The sequence below is a fragment of the Phocoena phocoena genome, chromosome 1 (genome assembly GCF_963924675.1).
Source record: "Phocoena phocoena chromosome 1, mPhoPho1.1, whole genome shotgun sequence".
NCBI classification, from domain to species: domain Eukaryota; kingdom Metazoa; phylum Chordata; class Mammalia; order Artiodactyla; family Phocoenidae; genus Phocoena; species Phocoena phocoena.
In genome coordinates, this window is record NC_089219.1 from 131,828,047 (window position 1) to 131,848,376 (window position 20,330).

Here is a 20,330-nt window from a genome sequence, read left to right on the forward strand (position 1 = left end):
GAAGGAGCCCTGTAACATGAAGAAGGGTGTTAAGGAGTCTCTTGATTTTCTGACTGAGGAACCTAGAACCTTTTTAAAGGAGGAAATGCGACTTGATGGGGACTTAAAAGAGCTAAGGATTTTGAAGGGCTAAGGGAAATTTGGGTGCATGGCAAAAGAGAGGCCCACATTGACAGGTGCAATGGGGGAGACACGAAGTACAGCTGGTCCACCCCTGGGTGCCTTACCTCTGGGTCTGTGGGCAGAGCTTCCTGGACTCTAATCCCTGTGACTGTGTCATAGGTCCTGACTCAAATCTGCCATTTACACATTACATCCCCAAAATAACAAATAGCAGCAAATAGCATGGTTCATCCACCCATCCATCTTATTGTTAGAATTATGGTGGTAAATAATACAGACACAATCTCTGCCATCCCTGGGAGAGACATAGTCCTGGCATGTAAACTCACAACTAAACCACTCTAAACTGCAAGCAGGGACCTAGAGGAGACCAACAGGATGCTGAGATGATATTGGTGGGCAGGTAGAAGCTACTTAAGAAAAGGCATTCAGGGAAGACCTCACTGAGGAGGTGATATTTAAACTGGGACTTGAAGAAAGAGAAAGAGAAAGTCAGGCAGAGAGTGTGGGAGCAGAGATGAATGGCTCAGGGAGAGGGGAAAGCATGTGCAAAGGCCCTGAGTTGGAAAAGAACTTGACACCTTTGAAGACTCTTGAAGAGCAAGATGTCTGATGCAGAGAAGGTCAGGAAGCGATAGATATGACACCAGAGTAGGGGGCCAGATCATGGGAGGCCTTATAAACCAAACGAAAGAGTTTACATTCTATTCTGATTGCAGTGAGAATTCATCAAAAAATTTTGAGCAGAAGTTTTAAACCTGTTCAAGGCTGTTTTCATTTCCTTGTCTCTATAAAAATGTTCAGTAACAAATTCTCAGTACTTTACCTGGGTGTACATGCCCCAGCCACTGTGCTACAGAAGGTGGCGTGAACCTGCTAAGGTTTACTGATTACAGGTCCTTGAACAACCAACAGATGGATAATAACGTTTAGTCATTGTGGACTGGCAATTACAGTATGTATTTAAAGAAGAAATAAAAACATTTCCTGCTTCAACCTCTCTCACATGAAATGGAGAACCAGTATCTGGCAAACTGTGTACCAGAGACTCAATCCATAGTCCTCAGAACGGATAGAAAGCTCCCCGAGGTTGATCATTCATGCCTGACCTGTGATTGCAGTGGTATGTTTTATCTGTTTTCATTAGATGTTCTCCTCTATTGAGTTTTCACAGTGCACATCAGTAGCCTCTGTGTGCCCCTGTTTGAAATAAGCTGCTTGCTTTTAAAATGTTCTGGACAATATAATTTCATCTGAACCATTATGGGGAGCACATGTTTCCTGTGTGCCTGGCTTTTCAAGTCTTTTCACACGGGTCTCTAAGACTGTGGTGGGATGTTGATCTCAAGCTTCTGGGGGTCTAAAGAGTTGGGGCTCTCACTGTCTTAGGGATCAACTTTCCCCCTTCTGCTCCCCAGTGCAGAGCTCTCTGATCCTGAGAGGAGGGTTTCTAACTCAGGGCATTTTACAAGAAGGCATTGCACATACTTGGAAATGAACCAAGTCCTGGGTCTGCAGGCAACAGGGAGAGAATGACAGCTCGGCCCCGCTGGGCCTGACACTGGCACCCAGGGCATCCCAGCATCAGGACCAGAGCTCAGAGTCTGGCCTGGTCTGCACTGTATCCTTGGGTCAGAAGCTGGGCTCCGTCCCTTCTTTCCCCTGAGGTACATTCGTCCAGCCACAAGATGGCTATGATTTTTCCTTTATTTTATCTTTATGGGACTATATAGAAATTCCTGAATTAAGGGCAGCCTTGTAATTACTGGTGACATAGTCTAACTTATGGCTATAGTCCTTCCCAATCTGACTGTAAAACCAGTTGGAAACTGTATTGCTATAAAAATATACCTAATTTGCATAGATCTATAGGTAGACATTCACATACACACAAATTATTAATAGTGAGCATCTCTGGATGGCGGGATTTTAATTATTTTTCCTTTTGCTTAACTGTAATTTCTTTTTTGCCATGAAAATGTTATTCAGGTTATAATATACTGAATTATTTATGCAATAAAAAAGCAAAGAAAGAAAAACACTTGCCCAGTCAGTCTTGGTGCCCAGAGCAAGAGACCTGGCCATCACAGTGAGCTGGGGGAAGGAGAGAAATGACAGCCCTTAAGACATCTAGCGGGACCAGCCCCCACCCCTGGCACTCAGGGTGTGTGGGTGCCCCAGACGTTTGCTGTGTGTCTGTGTGTGTTTATGTGTCTGTGTATGTGTGTGTGTTCCGGAGGCTCAAAACCTCCCTCTGCTGCTCCCTGCAGCATAAACCCAGGAAACACTTCAGCTGGGTTTCTTGCATCTTCTGAAAGTAGTGGTGTCATGGAGAGGGTGCAGGGTGGGTGCGGAGAGAGTGGGGAGGAGAGAGCACTGGCTCCTCTCAGAGACCTGCACCAACAGTGAATTTGGTTCCTCTCCTTTCTGGTCTTCCGCCTGCTTCTCTGTAGATTGTCTGCTTCTTCTCCCTCCTTCTCCTCCCACCATCCCTTTTTATTTTATTCCTGCTCCCTTTTTTTTTTTGACTGAGTGGGAGGAAGGCATCGTTCTTAAACCATTCATCATCCTGCTTTCTTCCCAGTCCCTGTTGTTGGCAGATGCTTTCAGCAGCCAGTCCCTCCCGCTCTGCCTCTTCATAATCCAAGTCAAACTTTTGGAATGTAGAAAATACATTCTCTATAAAACATCAAAGCAAAAAGTCCCAGTGCTTTTGTCAATCAAAACCCCTGGGACTTCAAGACGATGGTCTCTGCTATGATTCTTACAATGCCTGTTAGGAGACACGATCAATTTCTGTGTTTTCTCTATTTTTTTATTAGTTGGTTTTTTTTTTTTTGTGGTACGCGGGCCTCTCACTGTTGTGGCCTCTCCCGTTGCAGAGCACAGGCTCTGGACGCGCAGGCTCAGCGGCCATGGCTCATGGGCCCAGCCGCTCCGCGGCATGTGGGATCTTCCCGGACCGGGGCACGAACCCGTGTCCCCTGCATCGGCAGGCGGACTCTCAACCACTGCGCCACCAGGGAAGCCCATTAGTTGGTTGTTTTTTGTTCTTGATTTTGTATCCTCTGCGCCCACCACCTGTGGGCAAGGCATAGCTTCTGAGGCAACGAAGGCTGTGGCTCCACGTAGGGAGGGAGGTGTGTGGCACTCAACAAGGGAAAATTCCTCACTTAATATCATCAACTTTTATTTCGACACGTGTAATACGGGACCAATTATGTACCTCTCTCTCTTAAGGTTGTTATGAGAATTTAATGAGCTAATCCATGAGAACCTTCAACACGCTGCCTGGTAGTAAGGCGTAGTAAGGGCTCAGTAAATGCCACTTATTATTATCATCACTGTTACTATCATGCTGTGTATCACTTTCCATTGGGAAAAGATAACAGATGCCTGATTCGTCTTTCCCAGGTGTGAACGGGGGTGGTTTGGAGCCACATCGGAGCTCCAGTGAACCACACCTGGCTTCCCCGCCCCAGATGGGCTCTGAGCCCTGGCACGATAGCTCTACCTTTATCTCCCAGGCCCTGCTCTCAGGGGCTTTTGGGGGTCTTGCTGGCTTGCCATTCTGGGGTCAGTGGCCCACTCTGCTACCTTGTGTACCTCTGATCGGTCAACGTGGATGGTCACGTGGGACACAGAGACCTGGCTCAGCTCAAGAGGGGCAGAGTCAATTAGAAGCCGCTAGAGGAGGCTGGCCAGTCACACACCCTCCTGGGCGGGAAGCAGATGCTTCCAGGTTCAAGGTTCCTGATGTTCACTTTGGTGGCCCCTGCAAGTCCACCAGCGAACCTGCGGTCTAGGATTGAGCCTGGAGCTGTTCCTCCCTCTAAGGCAGGCAGGGGAGCTCGGGGAGGGAGTGGGCTGTGTCTCTGAGCCGTCTTACTTTCCTCCATGCCAAGAGCCGCCTGGGTCTGTCCTGTACCCCACACAGAGGGATGGTCCAGGGAAGGTTGAAGCTGCTTGGGCACATTTCAGCCCTTCCTTGGGGCTGGCTCCTATCTAAGAGAATTGGTTTTCTGTAGGGTCCTGTCTTCTGACCCAGCGATCAGCCTGCTGGTATTGCCACCTGCTGACACATTTAAGTGATAGCAGATCATGGGAGCTTCTGCAAAGACCCTAGGTGGTTTTTTATCTGAAATAGTAGAGACCACTTGTAGTAGAAAACACTGTGGAAATTGCTGCCTCCCAAGCAGCCTGATGGGATGGCATCCATAGACTGCCACAGAACCGACTGGCAAGACCTCCAGTTCCCCAGGGAACCCTGCTACTCCCCTCTCACATACAGGCACACATTCAGTCACACGTGCATGCATGCACACACACATACACAGGCACCTGGGCACACATACAGAAGCACACACATGCAGACACAGTGTACACACAAATGCACGCATGCGCACACACATGGACACATACATGCCCACAGCAGTGTCCAGGGCACCCGCACATCCTCAATACCTGTGGGGTGGGCTGGTCCTGCAGGATGTCTTAAGGGCATCGTTCCCCTCTCTTTCCCTCTTCTTTTTTCTGCTCCTCTACAAATGCTAGATTCTTGAAAATATTGAGTGGTTGTGCAGACCAGTTAGGAGACATTTACATTTTGTGCTGGGTCGGTTGCTAAATGAATGGCCCTGGAGATCAGATACTCATGGCTGCCATCTGTCCCAAGAAGGCATTTGTGAAGACTAAGGTGAAGAGCAGACAAAAAAGATGGAGCTATAAGGAAATGCTGAGGCTTTACTAGCATGTCAGAGGAGGCAGGGGATCCCATCTGGCTGCATCCCCACTGATCTGGGCTGGATTTAGGGGGATCCTTTCTCATCTGCTCATGTAGGAGGGAGGAGGAAACCTCCTCAAGTTCAGAGGGCCGGGGAAACTCTGCCCTTTTCCTTAGAGATTTGGGAGCTTCCCTCCTCAAGGCTTCCTTCTTTGTAGCCCAGAGAGTCTCCATGTTTCTGCCTGACACAGGTTGGCTTCATCTGCAACCTCACCACCTACCTTCAGCATACTCAGGCTTTGCGTCTGCAACACTGGCTCGTCCTCCCATGCTGGCTTACCAGTCCCCCTTGCCTCCGTTTTCTCCTGGGCCCTCTACCTCTTGGTGCCCCTTCCTTCTCCCCATCTGGCTTAGACCCCCGGCCTGTCGCATAAACCACTCTCCTATCAGGAAGGCCAGCTCTCTTGCTCTCTTGTCCACCTACTGCGTCTCCTGGAATAATGTCAGTCCATCAGTGGAACACTCCACCTTACCTGGTATGATGGGAAAAAACCTATCCCCCAACCTTGTCATTTAGTGTCATTAAAGATTTATGACCAAGTGCGGCTTCATAATCCCTCTCTCTGTCCCTCCATCAGACCCTCAACTCCTCTTCCCAAACCCTGGAACCACTATTTCTCCATAGTCCCTTGCAGCTGTGAGCTGATCTTAACCTTTAGCAATGACAAAAGTAGAGATATTTGGGTAGAATCTTCTAAGACAAGCTCAGGTGTCACCTCCTCCAGGGAGACCTCCTTGATAGCAGAGTACTCCTCCCAACTCTGGGTTAAGTTCTCTGCTCTGGGTTCCCATAGCAGCCTGTGCTTCTCTTTTCCATAGCACTTATCACACCTGACTGCTGTGGCCTGATCACTCTGTTTACTTGTCTCTCTGAATGGGGAACTCCTGGAGAACAAGGACTGTATCTTGCATCTCTGTGTCTAGAGTTCCTGGCACAAAGTGAGTGCTTAAGACATTTTTTTTTTCATCTCAGACTTTCGAGTTGGAAGTGATTGCTCTTGACACCTTAAAACATTGTTTTCTAAATACCTTTATTATTTTACATTTTTTTAAAGAAAAGTGTTTTTATTATTGTATATTTATATACGTATATGTTACTTTTATATTTTATATATCATAAAGTATATTTAAATTATCTTTATGATTAGCTCTTATGCAAATTCTTGGTGGTAAAGTTGGTCTGATATAAGTTATTCCATCATCGCCAGAGATGGAAGTTCTCTGGGCCATTTTTTTAAAAATTGTTTATTTATTTATTTTTTATACAGCAGGTTCTTATTAGTTATCTATTTTATACATATTAGTGCATATATGTCAATCCCAATCTCCCAATTCATCACACCACCACATCCCCCCACCCCTGCTTTCTCAAGACATTTTTTTTGATGAATGAATGAATGATTGAAGCCCATTCTTCATGGAAACATGGACCCTGACCAGGCAGACTGTATGGGCCAGAGTAGTCAGGGCCAGGGGCTCTCCCTAAAGGGACCCGTGGAAATCCAAGGGAGGCCCCGAGAATCTGTCTGCGGCACGGTGATCTAGAAGCATAGCCAGTAGCATCCTTATAATAATGAGAAAGCTATTTTGTCAACTGGCATTCTGTAGATTTTTAACTGATCATTTTGAGGGGAGGGGAAATAATTTCTTCTCCTACTTTTCTTTTCCACAAAGATAAATTCGCCCTTGGCTTAGAGTCCTGAAGTGTACTACCCAACTGCAAGCTGGTGCAAGGCAAAACATGAAGGGGATGAAAGCAGCGTTAGGTTCCCCTCTCTCCCTCACATCTCTCTCTGCACCCTCTTGCTACACCTGTGTTAGAATGTCCAGGCTTTAAGGGGGCTTGAGAACCATCTGGCTCAATTATTTGCTTTTGCTCTTTATGGAATGGAGACCCAAAGAGGTTAGTTCAAAGACTTGTCAGTGCCACCTGGTTACTAAAAAGGGTGCACCTGAGCCAGGCCTCCAGGCTTCCAGCTTGCGCCTGTGTCCAGCATGCAGCATCTTTCCAGCAGAAGTCTTGGTTATGTCTCTCCAGTGACGGATGTCATCACTGTGGCCCTAGGGTAGGCCGTCCAGCTGTAACACCCCCCCCTTCCAAGGATGAGAGCCTCTGATAGCTCTTAAGAGCAGCCGTGTGCTGAGCATAGGATGGTGGCTGGCACCCCCTTCTTAAGTTAGTCGTAGACCATTAAGTACCTTTTACAGAGCTGCCTATCTCAGCAGCAGGTAGAGCTATCTGTTCCCAGCTTGGCAGGATTGTAGCTCTTATTGATGAAAGAGAAATCAAGCCAAGCCTGAAAAATGACTTAATTTTGAACGTTGAAGAGACACAGACTAATGGGTTTTCTCCTTATATATATTATGTGGTACAGTGACTTGGAGACACGCCCATTAAGAATTGCTCCGGCTGCACCCAGCCAGGTTTCCCCTGTCACCTCCAAGCTCTCTGGGAGCTCAAAGCCTGACATAGCTGGGAGTGGACATGTGCCTTGGGCTTTATGGTGCCAGGTGTGCCCTTCCATGCCATATGTTCCTCTACCCAGGGCTCCCACGTGGAGGTGGCCAACGCAGCTGCTGAAGGAAGAGTTCACAGCAGAGGCTGGAGTGTAACAGGAACCAACACTGTGTTCCCCCAGTCAGCTCCTTTTGGAGCCCTGTGACTCCCCTGTCCTGCTACGCTTCCACTCGGCACTGTCAGATCTGACTTTCGGATGTATTCATTCCACAAACACACAGTGCCCCCTGTGTGCCGGGCCCTCTCTGGGCTCTGGGATTCAGCAGTGAGCGAGGCAGCCTGCTCTACAGTCTAGAATGGGGAGAAGGCAGCACCCAACAGGGATGTTATGTGATGTCAGGGGTGCAACTGTTTGGGAACAAACAAACTAGGAGCAGGACCTGGTGACTGGATGGACGCTTGGGCTCCTGCAGCTCAGGTGCACGGGGAAGTCCTGAATGAAAAGGAGCTGGCCACTCTCAAGTCTAGGGGGAAAGCAATCCAGTCAGGGGGAAGAGCACGTGCAAAAGCCCTCAGGAGGACATGCTTGGTGAGTTTGAGAAACGAACAGAGGCTGGTACGGCTAGAGCCTGGTGAGCTCGGGGGAGAGAGAGAGGCCAGAGAGGGAACCTGTAGAAATTAGTGGACAAGGGAAAGGAGTTTAGATTTTATTTTTACACAAAGCTTTGGAGAGCTTTAAAGGAGTGGAGAGTGACAGGAACTGATTTGTATTTTAAAAGATGACCCTGTATGCCAGCCTTCATAGCAGCGTTATTCACAATAGCCGAAAGGGGGGAAACAACCCACATGTCCATCAACTGATGAATGGATAAACAAAACGTGGTCTATCCATGCAATGAAATATTATTCAGTGTTAAAGGGAAGGGAATTCTAACGTGCTACAGCATGGATGAACCTTGAAGACATTGTGCTGTGGGAAATAAGCCAGACGCAAGAGGACAAACACTGTAGGTTTCACTTATGTGAGGGACCTGGAGAGAGAGATCTGTGGTCCCAGGGAGCTCAAATTGAGAGACAGAAAGTAGAATGGTGGTTACCAGGGGCTGGGGTTGGGGGAGTATGGGGAGTCACTCTTTAATGGGTAGAGAGTTTCAGTTTGAGATGATGCAAAAGTTCTGGAGATGGATGGTGGTAATGGTTGCACAACCATGTGAATGTCCTTAATATTAATAAATTGTACACTCAAAAAGAGTTAAAATGGTAAATTTTATATTATGCATGTTTTACAAAAATTAAGAAAAACAAAAACCAAATAAAGACCTCCTGGCTTCTGTGTGGAGAAGGTATGGTAAAGAGCAAGCGTTGAAGCAGAAAAACAAACAACAAACAATAGTAGAGGCAAATGTAATAACCCAGGTGATGGAGGTTTGGACCAAGGTGGAAGGAATGGAGAGAGGGGAAAAAAAAAGGATGGAGATAATTTCAAACTTAGAGAAAAGTTGCAAAAATAGGACAGAAGTTCCCAATAACCCTTTACCCAGGTGATTGTTGAAATATTTTGGAAATAAAGTTGAGCCAGACTTGATGATGGAGCAGTGTGAGGGCTGGAAGGAGAGAAATGTATAGCCCAGTTCCTGAACTTCAGGAAGTTAGATGTGATAGTTAGGTGTGAAGGGCAGGGATCAAGTCATAGACCATTAAGTGCCAGCCAACAAAGCCAGGGCCCAGAGAGGTGAGGTGAGTTCTCCTGGGACACACAGCGAACACATGGCAGGGCTAGGGTGTGAGCTCAGGTCTCTGATTTGTAGTTTTTGATCAAGGGTGAAACTGCTTTCATATTAGCCACATTTCACCTTTATGAAAAGGTCAGGGAGGGGTGGGCAGAGTCAGATTCTCAGAGATGGACCCTGACTTCCTGCTCTCAGGCTCCTGTTATCCTTACAGGGAAAGGAAGGTGAGCTGAGGCCTGTTAACTGCTGAAGACACCAGACAGTTGCACAGTCTCTCCATCTCCTAAATGAGTCTAACAATCTGTCTGCTGGGGCTGGGAATGGAAGTAAAAGAACATTTCTTTCCATGAAAAGGGTTTTAACAGATAGAGTTCTACCCAAAACATCTCTCCACACCCCCACGTGTATTCCACACCTCTTGCCAGAGTGACTGAACTCTCAGTGATAGAATCATTCCTTAGGGTTGTAAGCAGAGGTCAGAGAATGCTCAGAAGCAGCCAGTCATGCTGCATTCATTCATTCATTCATTCATTCATTCATAATGTGCCCAACTATGCCAAGCACAGCATGATAGAACGGAAACATTCTCTCTTCCCCACCATGGTCATCTGGTATTGTGGAAAGAACGTGTGCTTTGCAGACAGAGCACTCTGAGTACTGGCTCCATCATGTTCTAGTTGTATGATGTTGAACAAGTATCCCTCACTGTCTGAGCCATGGTTGCTTCATCTGCAAACATGGAAACCATGGCAGTTTTAAAGCATGGCTGCAAATTCTTTTATACTCTTCTCATTGAGACATAGGGTCTATGGCACCTGACACTTAGTAGGCACCCGATAAACATCCAGTGAAAGATTTCCTAAGCAAAAGTAGTTGGCTGGTCTCCTTAATGAAATAGAGTCTAGCAACAGATAGTTCAGGCAGTTCAGGCTAAAGGTACTGAAGAATGCTTTGCATGAGAGATTTTTCTTAAGTTAGTAGCTTTTGAAAATAGCCAAGAGCCATGTCTAAAACAAAATGTATGGCCCATGTTCAGCATGATTTTCTGTTGTAAGCTTTCCCTCTACATCTCTTAGTATCATAAATTATTATAGCTGGGAGAAATCAGCTCTAAAATTCTCTGTTTCTAAGTGAAAAGCTCTATTATATCTTTAAAAAATGGAAATGATATTTTTTTCTGGATAGTAAAGAAAACCAAAGGTCAGGGTAGTAAGGGGAAACTGAGGATTTTTGCAATTTATGAGTCAATTTCTTGGGTCGGCAGACCATTGGGATTTCTCCCAGTTGCTGTGAGGGGTACTTCCATCCTGTATCTAGCTGCTGGAATAATTCTTCTTCCAGTTCTCTAGCTCCCCATGAAAGTCTACAGATTCTGGTAGATAAATTGTCAGCAGTCCTTCCCATTTCTGAGGCATTAAGTTTAAATCCCGTTAAGGTTCCTCATATATTAAAAATAAAACTTCTATTAACTTTTCTCCTGTCAGTGTAATCAGAGTTAAATTAATTTTTAACACTTGGGTAAAGCGACACAGGAGAAATATGTCCCTAGAGCTGCCACATGTGGGCTGCTGGTGAGTCAGGGAGGCCTGGATTAGCTGACACCCTACGGAAGCTGTCCCATGGTACCAACTGATTGTATTTGGAGGGGCTCCGTCTCCATAGACAGTGCTCCTGGCAGTATAATAAGATGTGGTGGGATCCCAGGCTGTGGTCGATGGGCCATATGCAGGTGGATGGCTAAACAAGACATTGACTTTGTAGACAGGCGCTAGACCACTGAGACGGCACACCAAACTGGCCTGCCTGGGTTTTCACTGACTTGATCATGTGGCATCATCACCGCTGGAGATGCCCTGTGACTCACCCTCAGTGCCCAGGGAAAGAGCTCATTTTTGAAGCTGGATATATGGTTTGTGAGAGCATGCGCTTATGTATAGTTGATGTATAACCAGATATATAGTTGAACCCGTTTTCATCACTGGAAAGCTGTAAGACCTTAAGCAGAAAAATAAAGGAGGGTGGAAACAGAGCAACTATTTATTGAACACTTACTTTGTTTTGGGCCCTGAGCTAAGGTGTATGTGTGTGTGTGTGTGTGTGTGTCTGCAAAACTTATTATAATATTATATTAACTACATGTATGTGAATAGTATGTTAACTACATCATATTAACTACATCTGTTATCACATACATTACATATATATTATGTATATTACAAGAAAAGCCATTTAACTGTTAAATGCCAGAGTTCTTATTTGAACCCAGGTCTATCTGATTCCAAAGCTAGTACTTTTTAAGGTTTTAAAGTACCTTTTTTAAAGTACCTTTTAAACCTTTTTAAGGTTTTTGAAACTCCCTGTTCCTCAGTTTCCCATCTATAAAATGGGGAAATAGTACCTACTTCATAAGCCCACTGTGAGGATCAAAGGAGATAATGTGTGTGCAATGCTTAGCACAGAGCCTGGTGCAGAGCTCAATACATGCTAGCTACTACTGCAGTAGTAATAGTAGTAGTAATTAAATTCCCTCTTTCTTGCAAAGGCAGAGGAGATCCTTATGTGCAAATTAATTAATTTCTTGACTGTTGTATGCACCATTTTGGGAGAAAATGATAACACCAGAGGTTCATTGATTCATCCATTCATTCATTCATTCGTTCAATGTATATTTATTTAAAAGGTATAGGATTTAAGAAACACAAGACATGTACCCCATCTTCAAGGAGTTTACAATCCGGTTGAGACTGATGGACATATGCACAAGATCAAATCAATAATAAAGAAAGCAATAAATGTGTTGAGCCAAATAAGTAAGGTTTGAGGAGGGGAGTCACCGTGGGCTAGAGGTGTGGAGCTGACTGGAGCTGGGCTCTAAAGCAAGCCAGCTTGGGCTTTCAGGAGAGAAGATGGTCAGGACCCCTCATCCCAAAGTCAAGAAAGTACCTTGGGCCCCAGCAGGCAGTCGGTCTCTCAGAAATGGAACTTTCATTTTGCAACTTCTACTCTGAGCTACACAGAATTGGACAGGATTCAGAGAAGGGGTTTTATGGAAACTTGAACTAGAAGCAAACCCTTTCAAAAGAAGTATCCTGTTTCTTGATAAAAATTCTCTTGAATACAAAGATTATATTGTCACACTCTACCATAATCCATAGACCATCACCGCTACCTCACCATCTCCGTCGTTGTGATCATCACTGCCTCTATCATCCCTCCACTATCATCATCATCTCTAGTGCCGCCACAGTCATCACCTCCATCACATTAACAGGCCACCAGATCCTCCCCATCACCACCGCCACCATCACCACCACCATTATCACCTCCACCTCCACCACCGTCACCTCACCATCACCTCCACCACCACCATTGCTACCAAAACCTCCAGCACCATCTTCATTAACTCACTGCCGCCGCTGTTACCACCAACCAACCCCCCACCAGGCAAAACGCCTAACCCTGAGCCAAGATGGTCACATAAACGAGTGGACCTCACCTAAAGGTTTACACCAGTCTAAACGGAGTGAGAGATTTATTTCTTCTGTTCCCTCATGTGAGACGAAGTGGGAGCTGGTCTTGGCCCCAAACAGACCTATCGGGAATACATTCCCCACCCTGTGATCATTTGGCAAAGCTGATGTTACAAAGGAAGTGCATTTAAAAGTTACTTGCCTTCCTCTGGGCTAAGGTTCCCACCTCCTTCAGGTGTGCCTGGAGAGCTGAAGAGAGGTCCAGTTGTTCACAGTTCCAGGAGGTGGAGGTGGGTGGCGGCCATGGAGGGGGGAGCCTGAGAAAACCTGGAAGACAGGAGCTGTTTCCTTCCCACTCGAAGCAGCCCACTCCCTTCAGGCAATAGGCAACTCTGACTTCAAACCCTAGCCAGGGATACTGCTGCATGAGTAATGCCCAGAAAGATGCTATAAATGGTTTCTTTCATCTCCTACTGAAATGAAAGAACAAGAGAGAGCAAGAGTAGAAATGAATTGTATTCCTACTGCAGAGAGTTCATTTGATAAATAATGTATATAGAGTTTGCAGTAATAACTGCTCTTTTCTGATTCAGCATGTGTGGGTGAGTTTTGACATATATTCTCTGTATTTCTAACAGGCCGTAAATGACTGGTGTATGGATTGGCATTATGAAAGGCAGGGCAGGCTGTTAACATTTGCTGTAGTGTCAGAAAGGTTAATCTGGCTTTTCCCTTGAGCTGGGAGCAGGGTGCCTTCGCCCTTCAGTGGAGATGTAGGAGGAGAGGCAGGAGACAGACGGAGGATTCTTCTTCTTCCCCTGGGCTCCTAGGAACAGGGGGCAAGAAGATGACACATGCCACCAAGGTGGAGAGACCAGGACCCAGGCGGGCAAGGAAATGTGTATCTCGAGTCTTGCTCTGCTGCCTTCTGCAGGCTTCTTTTCTCTTAGCATGAAAGCAAGTCCAAGAGACCCACTGGGTGCTGGCAAGAGTGCGGAGATAGGCACCCAAGCTTTCCAGGTGGACTTCCCTGGTGGCCTGGGGGCGGGGGGAACGTGCCCCTACCAAGACAGAAAAAGCACCAGGATATTGGAAAACTTCCCCGTTTCTGCCAGCCCTTGGATTTCCAGGAGACAAACACTGAACTCAAGTTGAAAAATTTGATCATCATATATTATCTTCCATTCTGCCCCTAAAAGAGTATTTTTACTATGTGTTTTGCCTTGCAAAATATCCTCACATATCTTATCTCATTTGGTCCTCACAACAACGGGGCAAGAATTGTTACCCCCAGTTTATGATGAGGAAACAGGCTAGGAAAGGTTTGAGAACTTGTCCATGGTGGCAAAGCAGGTAAGAGGAAGAATTTACTCAAAATATGCTCCAAGTTAGGTTTTCTGGCTCTAAGCTCAGAGCTTTTACTACTCACGGTTTCCTCTCTAGAGACATTTCTGCAGAGACTTCATTGTGCTTTGTATGTGTGTGTCGGGGACAGGAGCAGGCATGTGGGCACGTACGTGCACACGTCCACACACGCTCAGGTGCACGCACACATGCACTGTACACACGTGCACAGGACACAGATCACACAGATGCACACTCGCTCATGGACCCACATGTGTACACACAGGGATGCACGTGCACGCACACGTGCACACATGCTTGCACAGCTGAAGCCGCAGGAGCGTTCCCAGTAGGGGAGGGTTTCTGCTATCCAGTTTATTTCCCTTCCCTTCAGTGAGAAATCACTCAAAACCTCAAGAATCACTCTTTCTGGCCCCAGATGGTTGGGTGGAGCAACCTGAGAACCCCAGGAAATAATTTCCACCCTGCAGGGGTCTGCGATTCTGGAGAATCATCATCCACGTCCTCTTTTAGTGACTGACCTCCGGTTGGGGTTCGGAGACGTTGGTGGCTGCAATTTGCTGGGAGTAAGATTTATAATGCTCGGTGTTCAAGAAGATGTAATTTACCTCCCAAAAGGGACAACTTTTGCTCCCAAGAAAATGTTTTCCCTCCCCTGGCTCACCTTTAGATTTAAGAAATTGCTCTGAGAGGTGAGAAGTACCTAAAATCTTAAATGTTGGATTCCCTTCCCCAAAGATTAGACAACATTAATGTCAGAGCTGACTCGTGTTTTTCCTCAAAGGTTTTTTTCTTGATTCTCCACTCAAATAACCTACAAGGAACTTTCCATGAAATAACAGAAAACAAATTCTCTACATCTAATATTTTTCTCCCCATACCCCTTCTTTCTTCTCATCTTTTACTTTGATTTCTTTCTGCAACATCTCTTGGGAAATCTTACTTCAAGCGTTTACTGCTTCTGCTCATACTTTTTTTTTATGTCAATTTTTAGGGTTTTTTTTCCTCAATGAGACCGTTTCCTTCCACTCCCATGAATTCTTAATGGTTTCCTTCAGATGGTCCCTTATTTCTGCAGTTTATTCGCTTTTCCTTTCCTTGTGCCCTGGGTCTTGTCTTCGTCTTTGCCTTACATTTGCTCCTCCATCTTTGCAGGGAGGTGTTCTAAGCAGAGTGAGGCTTTGGGATTGGGATGGGCCTAAGTTTGACTCCAGACTCTACCACTTGAATAGCAGCATGACCTTGGTCAGCCAATTTCACTGTTCTCAGAGCCTTTGTTTCTATATTTGAAATGTACGGTATTAACATCTATAACGCAGAGTTGTTTTGAGAATTAAGTGAGATCTTAAGGGAAGCACCTCTCCCAAGACCTGACACGTAATGTATCTCTACAATATCCATCTGCCCTCTGTGCTTTCTCTTTTAACCAGAAAATGTGTCCTCTTCCAGTCCTGTTTGATTCTTTAACTTACCTGGATTAAGTTGCGTGGGTTAACTGGCCCCATAAAGGTAGAAATGTCCTTAACATGGTGAAGGACCAAAGAAGATCCCAAATAAGACAGGCTTGATTTGATGCCAATGCAAATGAAAATGCAGAAGCAAATTAAACAATGAAGGAAATGGTGAGGCTGAAGTGTGTTGAAGGTTCAGTCCCGTCGCACTGTGTGTGTACTGAAAACATTTTGATAAATGGGAGAGAAAAAAAATCAAATTGTGCTCCTTGGTTCAAACAAGCTGTCATGGCTTGTAAGATAAAGATGTACGCGTCTAGTGAAGTCAGTTTCCAGACACACACCACCATTATGCGTAATTTAACAATATACACAGACATTCTTCCGAGTTCTTGTGTGGCCGTGGCCGACATTCCAAGAGCTGATCTTGATCATTTTGATCCTGCGGTAAAACAAGCAGTCTCAATATTTGGGTTCACTGGGAATGGGTTCTGGAATTGTAATGATGATTAAGCGGGGGAACGTCCTGTTGCCTTGAAACTTAGTTAACTCACACAGACAGGGTGAGCTTGATGATTTGTGTAAATAGCACCGCCCCTATCAACAATAACAACACACCACCACCACCTCAAAAAATAACAACAGCCAGCAAGACAAGGACAGCTGGTCAAAGAAAGTGCACAATGGTTGAAAGGGCTGTAGGACAGGGGCAAAAATTTGCACCCTGGAGGGGTAGGGTTTTTTTGTGGGTGTGTGAATAATCAGCTTTGCCAGCAAGACAGTTTTAATTCTTTTGACATAGTGATAGACCATTTTAGAAGCTGTTTCTGTAAAATGTAGAATTGTGTTATTGTACCTTTATTAGAGGAGGAAACAGGCCAACAGTAACTTTCTAGAAGTCAGGGCCTAGAGCAGAAGGGCAGTTTTTCTCTGAATCACATTGGAGAAGCTTTGCCTTAAAAGATTCTATATCTATTTTCATCTTTAAAGAGCCTAGAGTCCAAAGCAAGAGTGCTAGAGGGAGCAGATGACCTTCAAGCAGATACCACCTGCTTGAAGGTTTCAGCAGGAGCTTCCAATTCCTCTATGTTTTCCAAAGATTTCAGCCCTTTCCTCGTTTTATTTCAGAATTATGTAGGCTGTTGCCAGCACCCTCAGTCTTTCCTCTTTTACCATCCTTTCAATGTATACACTGTCCAAAGCCAAAGCATGGACAAAAGCAGCTTACTTAGCTCAATGTATCATCAAGGAATTAGGTTATTTCTGTTTTCTTGCACTGATGTTCTCATTATGTTGGCTTTTGTTCTCAGGCTAGACTCCTCTTGATCCCAAAATAGTTGCCTCAGCTCCAGTTATCACATCCTTACCCAGCAATGTCCAAAGTTTGGAAGTGGGGTAAGAGGGACATTCCCATTCTTGTATCTCTTTTTAAAATTGAGAACATCCCCTAAAACTGCCTCACAGCTCATTGGCCAGAATTGTGTATGTGCCCATTTCCATGACAATTCCTTGCAAGGAAGAATAGAGTTACCATCATTGGTTTAGACTGATCAAGACCCACTCATCTCTTCTCCTGTCAGGGTCTAGAGAAAGAACCATCCTAAACTGATTGCCATTAGACACTTGAACCAAATTGGGATTATGCTACAAAGAGGAAAAGAGAGAAGGCCGTTGGGTAGATACCCACAGAGTGTATGCTTCCCAGTGGAGTTGGTAACATAATCGGGAGTATATAAAGCAGAGGGCTGCTGAGGAATGACATTCCCTTCTTCTCTGGTCTGACCTGCCTCAGGATTCTTGAATCTGAAGCACAGGTGTGCTGTCAAAAAGGATGTGTAGCTACCGCATAGGCTTGTTCATTCTGAATAATTGGTCCCTTGATATTCACGTGACTAATCACTTCCGTCACAAGAACTAAGCCACAAATCTCTTCTCCCCAACACTTGATAGAAAGCCTTGAACTCAAAGGGGAATAATCAAAGAAAAGAATTATTTGATAAAAAGACAACTCCCAGCTGCATTGAACTCAGCACTTTGGAATGAGGGGCACATCCATTTTGCCCACCAGGTTAAATAGACATGGGTTAACTTTTGTCCTAGGAACCCCAGGGCTTCAGAAATCCAATATCCAGAATTAAAGTATTTAGCAAAATGCGAACAATCCTGAAGGAGAGCAAGAATCCCATTAATAAAGATTGTACATTGTACCGAGCTGGAAGACATCGCCAGCTCCAAGGAAAATGAGAAGTTAGCCAAAGGAACTAGATGTGAAGAACCAGGGGTCAGCAATGAGAAGGTCAGGAGTTGCTGGGAAAGCCACACACTTCAGATGTAATAGCACCCGGAACACAGGCGTTCGAGCACCTGGGAAATTTCTGGATTGTACACTGGATCATTCCTCAGCAATGAGCTGAGCAAATGTTACAAACTGAAAGGATACATGGGAGCAACAGTTCACGTGAGCTGAGGTCATTTTCTAGAGCAGAAAAGCAGCCCTTTCGGGACCTTCCACTGTCATGTTGCACTCACATGAGCCAGAAAATGTTCATTATGATAGATACCATTTGTTTTTCATTGTCTTCTACCCTATCAATTGACTTTATTTAAAAATTTCCCCTGTTCTAATACCATAGACAAGGCACTAAAAATGAAGAAAATTATTCAAATACAGGGCTTGAGAAATCCAGCCACCAGATAGCTGCTGGAGAGTGGGCTTTGCCACCTGGAGGACTCTGCCTCTCCTGGAACGGGGAGAGGGCAGAGGGCTGTTAGCCTTGAAGGCACCTGACTTGCCCTGCTCCTACCGAAGCGGGCCCTGAGTTGGGCCAGGCCTGGAAAGCCAGTATGCAGATTAGGCCATTTGTTTCTGAGCTTTCACAGACTGGTAGGAGAGACATCAGTGCATCCCAGGCCTGTGTGCCAGTGGCAGCCAGGCGTCCTGGAGGAATGAGCGAGTGCCCACTTGGCCTTGGACCAGAGTTCTATGACACATGGCTGTTCAAAGCTGGGCTGGCCTTGATGGAGATCCCAAGTCTACTTCCTACTTATCGTAAGACCTTGCACAAGTTCCTTTCCTTCTTTTAGCCTGTTTTCTGATCTATAAAAGAGGGATAATGGGACTTCCCTGCTGGCTCAGTGTTTAAGAATCCGCCTGCCAATGCAGGGGACATGGGTTCGAGCCCTGGTCCGGAAAGATCCTACATGCCACGGAACAACTAAGCCCGTGCGCCACAACTACTGAGCCTGTGCTCTAGAGCCCACGAGCCACAACTACTGAGCCCACGTGCCACAACTACTGAAGCCCGTGCGCTCTAGGGCCCGTGTTCCACAACAAAGAGAAACCCCTGCTATGAGAAGCCCGCGCACTGCAACAAAGCATAGCCCCCGCTCGCCACAACTAGAGAAAGCCCGCGTGCAGCAGCGAAGACCCAACACAGCCAAAAATAAATAAATAAATTTATTTTTAAAAAAAGAAAAAGAGGGATAATAATCCTGCTGAAGCTTCTAGATTGGGATGGTTAAAGTAAATAATCCATGTAAATTTTTAGCTCGGTGCCAGGCATGTTGTAAGTACTAGATAAATGCCAGCTGTTATTTTATATAAGTCAGTGGAATAAAATGGGACTTGATGACAAATGCTTAAGTAGATTTCAAAGCATATTGATAATTTGGCCACTAAGTGCCCTTATGTGATTTTTTTTAATGAGCTTTTTTAAAAGTTAGGAGGTGCTTGCTTTTCCCTTGGTGTTGGTGCAGCCTGCTCGCCAGTCTCTGTATCTCCCACAGGTTCAGCTCTGTTCAGGGTTCTAGGCTCAAACCTCCAATGCTTGGCACACGGTAGGGGACCCAGAAATATATGTTGAAAGAAAGAGGTAGGGATGGGGAAAGTAAAGAAGTATCCAAGAACTCCACCTTGTCCTTGCTCTGAAACAGCCCTGCCCATGGCCCAGACTGACCTCTGCAGCCAGCACTGCCCCCCTGAACTGGATGCCTAGTGTGGCAATCTGCGCCCCACACCCCCCCACCTCTGGTCCCTTAAGGCCCCCCAATAAGCAGACCTGCTGGTTGACGTAACCAAGGTGGTGTGGGGTGGCTTAAGACAGCTCTTGCTTGGTCCCCACCTTTTCATACTCCAACCCTGTTTTACTAACTTGGACCTTAGCTCTGCAACCTTGACCTCAGCTCTGCCTCTGGTCTTTTGAACGTGCTGTGCAGAAGTGGTCTTTCCACCGTTACACTAACCATAGGGTTTTTATTACTTGAGCCCCTACTTGCCACGTATGGGCATCATATTGGGCATTATTATGCCCTTAATCCTCAGAAAAATCCTGGGAGTTAAATTCTCTGAACCCTATGTTATAGATTGGGTAACTGAGGCTCAGAGGGGTGAAGAGCCTGAGTCAGGACCACACAGCTAGGAATCAAATACCAGTCTCTGGCTTCAAAGCTCATGTTCTAGTCATTCTTCAGCCTTGGCTTTTCTAGTGGACACCAACTTGGCTCTCTGAGTCCTGAGGCCTCAGAAAAGACTCCCGCCTCCTCCTGGTTTCTGTGGAACCCACTTTCTCCAGCTTGTCACTTGGCTGCTATCTCAGCTAGATTCCTTCCACAGTTCCTCCATCTCCCAGGAGGTCTGTATGCTCCTGGCCCCATCTCTCCAGGCTTGGACTGCAGGGACCCAAGTCCTGTCCTGAATCTCTGTCCAGTTATGGGGCCCTGACACCATGACCGTGTCTTCCTGAGCCTGCCAGGGTGTCTACCACCTCCCTGTCTGGGGGTCCCATCATTGATCTGCTATGTCAGGAAATCCTGTTTCTTCTCCCAGACGTCTGATGCACACTGCTTGTTGGAATGACAGTCATTGTCTGGCCCGTGGATAACTCGTTCAACCTGACAGATTGTCTAGCTCCTACAACTGCATCTTATATCACCATCCCACTCAAATGGTCC